Raw genomic sequence first — 6,000 nt, forward strand, 5'->3', positions numbered from 1 at the left:
AGATCTTAGCAGCTGCCTCAACACTAAGACTCCTGAGTTGCCTTCTGCATCTCTAGAAGGACTTGGGCTTATAGATATAGTACTCAGCTGGATCTAAATTTCTCTGCTAACAAGAATCTGCATTTAGGAACCTCTATCAGAGCCAGAAAATGATTATATGGGAAGAAGCTGGAGATCCCTGGTCATAATATTGTACAATTAAAAATGAAAGGAGATGGTTTACCGTGTAGGTTTTACCTTCCATCCTGAGCCAGTATCTCAACTTTGTGGCCATAAGGGGTCCACTCCTAACTCCTATTAGAGCTGTTCAACACATACTTGCTGAGCTTTTACTATGGATCAGACCCTTTGGACTACACTGAGATAAGTAAGAGTTAGTCTTATCCCATAGGGAATAGAGTGGGAAGTGGCATGGCCAGGTTCATCCAATAAGTAAGTGACAAGGTAAAGATAAAAGTATAGACTTCTAGATTCCTCGGCCCAGGGTTCTCTTCCTTTATGGATTGTTCTTGGGAGCTATCCCCTGTATAACTATTAACGCTTCTCAGTTTGAATCTCTGCATGTGTCAATCTATGTCATATTAGATTTTCCATAGTCTGTCTTATATCCTAAATAGTTGTGAATCGATTTACTAAACATATTTACTGCTTCCAGCCTTTTGATGAAGCTGAAAGTGAAATCGTATTACCATCTTTTTCACAGGAAGGGAAATTTTCATTCATTTATTCATTCAACAAATACTAAGTACCAATCATGTGTCCAATACTATCCTAGGTACTTGGGAAGCAGAAATGGGGAAGGAAATGGAACCTCTGTCATTTGGTGTTTATACTGCATAAGATTAAATGAAAATAAATAATAAACATAATTTAAAAGTTGTACATAATATCCAAAGAGGATAAGCACTATCATTTTATTTTTGTTACTCATGCCATTCCATCCTATTACCAGGCAATTTGCTTTCAAAGGAAACTTTGCAAAATGCAAATCTCACCATGCTACCCTTCTGATTAAAAACTCCTATTGTTCCCACTATCTTCAAACTAAAACCCATGGTTCTGACCCCTGCTTAACCCTCCAGCTGGGTCCTTATCAGAGATCCCTTTGACACCTAGCTGTAAGGTATACCATGCCCATGGATACATTATGCTGCTTTATGTTTTTCAAAGGATGTGAAAGAAAAATCTGTCACTCATTCCTCTGGTTCTGCATTGTACTCTATCCCTCATGAATCCTTTGTAAAACTTAAAAAAACTGTGTACCACTATGACTCAACCCCCACTTCCATGTTGGCCCCTAAAAGGCATGGATTATGTCTTTTTATACCTCGGATCTATACATAAAACACGTCCAATACATATTTTTTGATTGGGAAAACTAAAAAATGGTTGGATTGCCTAATTGGCCAATCTGTGATCCAGTGTTACAACATGGGAGATCTTTAATTCCTGGCCAGTGAGAACCAGGAGGCATCTCATTTTAAAGGTTATGTGTATTAGTTAGGTCAGGAACTGGTTAAATATGCCCTATAGGCCAAATCTCACCTAACAACTATTTTTGTAAATTAAGTTTTATTCGAACACACTCTCATGCATTTACATATTATCTCTGGCAGCTTTCACTCTAAAAGTAGAGTGAATTAATAATGCAACAGGGACCACGTGGCCTCTGGTATTTATTTATACGAAAATATTTTAATTTACATGTTTTTTAAATAAATTTTTATTTTACTATTTTCACATTTTTATTATTTACTATTTTACATTTTTACTTTCATTGTTTACATAAGTATTTACCTTCTGACTCTTTACATATAAAGTTTGCTGACCTCTGATACAGGCTATGCCAGACAGAGTTGGTTTGATTAAATTTCTAAAATGTATACAATTAGCATAACTACTCCTTGGTTAGTTCATAAATAGGTGTGGAACAGACATGCAATCATTGCTTATTGGGCAAATGAGTCATAGCATAGGCCAAAGGAGATCCATCAAAAGACACAGTGCTGCTTCATGCAGCTCTTTTCTAAGGAAGGCACTTTTTTCCTTTCTGACAGGATTTATATGATTTTGTTCAACATTAGAGCTTGATGCCTTAAATGAATAATTCTTTAAGGAGATTGTACCAATGGGCATATAAAAATATCATGGACAGGCTTCAATGCATTCAACCTGTATTTACTGAGCACCCACTACATAATAATCGTGATGTATTATGATGATAATACTTCTTATACTAAGCTCAATATTTTAAAAAGTACTCCTATAGATCAAGTTAGCTGGGAAGTAAACTCTGAGATGAAGGTTAGCATACAGAAAGAATATTAGGCAGTGCTTTTAGGACTCAAATCTGTGGGAGATGGAAAGGGAGATTTCCGGAATGGGAGAAATTGGGTCACAATATAGTCACAACAAAAGCCTTTGCTGACTCCACAGGGAAACTAGAAGGCTGTATGTTCTTTCAGAATTCCCACAGTTGGGGTGAGGAGGCTAGTTTTTATGTCTCTGCGATGACCAGTCAGTCCTTGGAGGCATACTGTCTGTCTATGGGAAGGGGCATCTCTGTAGTAGATGGAAGTTCCTAGAAAAGACTAACAGTTGAGGCCTAGAAGCTACTTAAACTAACTCCTAAGAGGATCATGTAAATAGTGCAATTCTGTGTCAACAACACTCCATTGTGTGCCTCACAGATTCCCTTTATATAAGGTCTGAGATCAGCTCCTCCAGGATTCTTTGGGGTCCTTATTCCCAGTATAAAGTTATAAAAGGAATGATAGTGGGAGAAATGGGAGCCTCTGTTGCTTCAGCTGATCTTTAGGCCTCAACTGCTACTAATAATCTCCATCCTTCACTACCTATCCTAGATGCCCTTTACTCTCAGCTTGCACCTCTCCTATCTAGATGGCATGACCCAGACCCCCTTGTCTAAGGGGTCTGACCTTTCTCAAGCCCTGGCTGCTATATTTGTACATTTACTATTAAAATTAGGCAAAGGGGTGTTGAGAGAGTCCAAGTGCAAAACATATTTTCCCTGTCCCTATTAGGTGCTAGAAGCCTTATCTCTTCCTGATTCATCAAGTTCAGATGCCCCTGACATGATGGTAGCTCGTCTCCTTGCCTGTTGGCCCCCTGGCTCAAGGAGCACAAAATACCCAGATATCAGCTAAAGGTCAGTGTTCAATGAAACTCTTAAGTTCCCTAGTGCAAGCTTCTCTTCAGGACCTAAAAAACCTACAATGCCCAAAGTTGTGGAAACAGGAAACACTAATTCCTTCAAATGTTTTTGTTTTGTTTTTTGTTTTGTTTTGTTGTTTTGTTTTGTTTTGTTTTTTGTTTTGTTTTTTTTTGAGACTGAGGCTGAGATGGACCAGTCCTCTTCCCTCTTGGTTCTCAGACTTATGTATCCTACCTACTGGGGACACAGTAATCATTTGCCTCTCTGACCTTACCTCATTATCACTGTTTCACCTTTTTTCCTTCTGAGCATTAAGAACCACACCCTGGCCTCGATTATTTGGGGATCTTATCATCCCATTGCTATTAGTGAACATAATATCTAAATTCTCCAAGTGTTAGTTACAGTCTTTAGAGAGTGCAATCGTGGAGTTCCAGTGCCCTTCTTTCTAGTAAATTTCATTGCTTTGAGACATGGTGCATCCTCTGGGTTCTTCCACTAAATACAACCAGCTGGTGAGTTTTTTAGCCTTACATGGTACATTTCTAGCCTTACACTATATTCTAGCTTGCTCTTTTTTTTTTTTTTTTTTTGAGACTTTTGATCCACCATATGCCATAACACTTCTGGTATTTTTGCCTTACTTAATTCAAGCCATCAGTATCTCCATGCTTCTAAGAGCTACCTAACAGCATATTAAAACCATCTCCTGGGGGTCTTACCAGGTTGTTAAATCTTTAAGATTTAACACAGAAGAGTGTATCTATATTGATAAGCCCCCTCCCTCATTCAACTCTATGTTCCATCCTCCTTGATTCAGCTACTTCAGAATCTATTCCCATATGTATGCTATTCTCCTATGGGTGCATGTTCCTCCTATATTTGGTTATAATTTCTGTTGTCCCTCTGAATTTCCCTGGCCAGTTTATCTAGACTTTGGATGCAAACATTATATGAAGTCTGCCTCCAATGAAGGGAACAGTAACCTTGGGAGAGGTGGCTCTTTTCTTGAGCCAAGAGCAATACCTGAAGAGAGCTAATACCTGGGTGTTGTCAAACAGTAGAACTCCCAACATTTGGAGGAATACGTTCTTCAGTAGTAAAGGGGGCTGGTTCCGAGTGGCAAAATCTGATGTTCACTACAAGTGATTTCTAACAGCTCCTCTATGACCACATGAAAGTAAGACCATCTCCTAGGAAGTTAGTTCCTGGCCGCACCAGATCTAATAGATACAAAACTTTCTTAGGGGAACATGTTGCAATCAGAGTGTTTCAAGAGACAGAGACATTAGGCTCCATCTTTATGTTATGATGAGGAAACTGAAGCCTAGGGGTTAGACTTGCCCCCTGAGTTCACTGAGATGACACTTTGGATTGATCCCAACCCCTGTTCCAGAAATCTCCTTCATACAGCTCATTCTCAGTTTGCCTTTCCATACTCTCCATACAATCCCAGAGGGGATACATAAACCTTGAAATAAAGATTCTTGAGCTCCCAAATCTTCATCCAATAAACTGTAAACCAGGAGTGGAGAGGGATTAGTCACCCAACAGCATGCTATTTACCAATGGCCCAACTACTGCAGACAAGTGTGACAATGCCAGCCCCTGGTATGCAAAGTCCCAGCTAACTGTCCTGCAGAATAGACCTAGAAGGAACTAGGAAGTGACCCTATCCAATCTCCTCATTTGACAGGGGCAAAGGACTTGTCCCAAATCACACTGTAAATTTTAATAGACCTGAGGACAAAATAAGAGACAGAAAAAGTAAAGTCCTTTCCTCCAATAGTTAACCACAAATGCTGGAAGGAGCACATCTAACTTCCATAATGGGAGATAGCAGGAACAAAAGCCACTCCAAACCATACCTGCAGGTAGAATTCACTGCTGTTTCCTGTCAGTTAAAATGCCCTTCGGCAGGACAGTTAACAGTTGCTGGCGGTATTCTACAAAATGGAGGATGGAAGAAGACACTAGATTAAGTTCAGTATTTTTCAGTGACCCTATCGCAAGATGTGTGTGTGTGTGTGTGTGTGTGTGCGCGCGTGTGTGTGCGTGTGTCACTACCAGAAGCCCGGAACTGCCTCTCTTCCCTGAGGTATTAGGTCTCATGCTGTCACATGAGAGAGGCCAAATCAACCATCCACAGCAAAGTCCAGATTTCATTTCACGTTTCCCAAGAGCAGAAGGCCACCTTTAAGGTGACCCTGGGTACATAGTCGGGTCTTGATTATTATACTCTAGAGCAGAAATATGATATGTTTGTAGGAAATCTCAGTACACTAATTAGGCTTTGAGTCCCCAGGATGGGGGAAGATTCAAAACCAAGGTCTTGATGACAAACTTTGAGAAAACCTGAAGCTAAGTGGGTCATGGGTGCTGCCTTCAATTTTCTAAAGAGTAGCCATGGAGACCTGTATATGGCTCCAAAAACTCGAGTTAGAGTTATAGGGAGGCAGCTCTCAGGTCTTCCTAACTTGTGGCTTCCTGATATCTCAAGCTATTTAGCAATGCTGAGTGGCATAGCCTGTCCTTAGGTATATGTATTAAGTTTCTCAACCCTTCAAGTATTCAACAAACCATATGTCAGTAACACTGCCAGTGGGGTTTCTAAACCAGGAGAGAGTCTTCAAGAATTGTATGCCAAGGTACCTGCCAACAAGAGATTCTTCTATGCTGTTTGACTTGGTGGAGAAGCAGAAGGCCAAGAAGTGGCCCCAATAAATAATACACACTTATTTGGATGCCAGGAATTATAATATTCTTCTCTATCTCTGACCTGTGACTGGCACCTCCCTGGGCAGCACTGAGCTGACAATTATCTG

At 40.1% G+C, this 6,000-nt stretch overlaps 1 long non-coding RNA gene across 9 annotated transcripts in view; it reads right to left on the minus strand.

Moving 5' to 3' along the window:
- Positions 1–5,246, minus strand: part of LOC144281158 (uncharacterized) — a 366,474-nt gene extending 361,228 nt beyond the window's left edge. For 2 of the 9 annotated variants that reach the window (XR_013349642.1, XR_013349639.1), the window contains exon 1: positions 5,044–5,243. This is a non-coding gene — a long non-coding RNA (uncharacterized LOC144281158). Of the gene's footprint in view, positions 1–5,043 lie in introns of all 9 variants that reach the window. The other 7 variants (XR_013349640.1, XR_013349633.1, XR_013349635.1 and 4 more) reach the window with 5 other exon arrangements.
- Positions 5,247–6,000: the final 754 nt, after the last annotated feature.

Source organism: Canis aureus, chromosome 12 (assembly GCF_053574225.1).
Source record: "Canis aureus isolate CA01 chromosome 12, VMU_Caureus_v.1.0, whole genome shotgun sequence".
Classification (NCBI taxonomy): domain Eukaryota; kingdom Metazoa; phylum Chordata; class Mammalia; order Carnivora; family Canidae; genus Canis; species Canis aureus.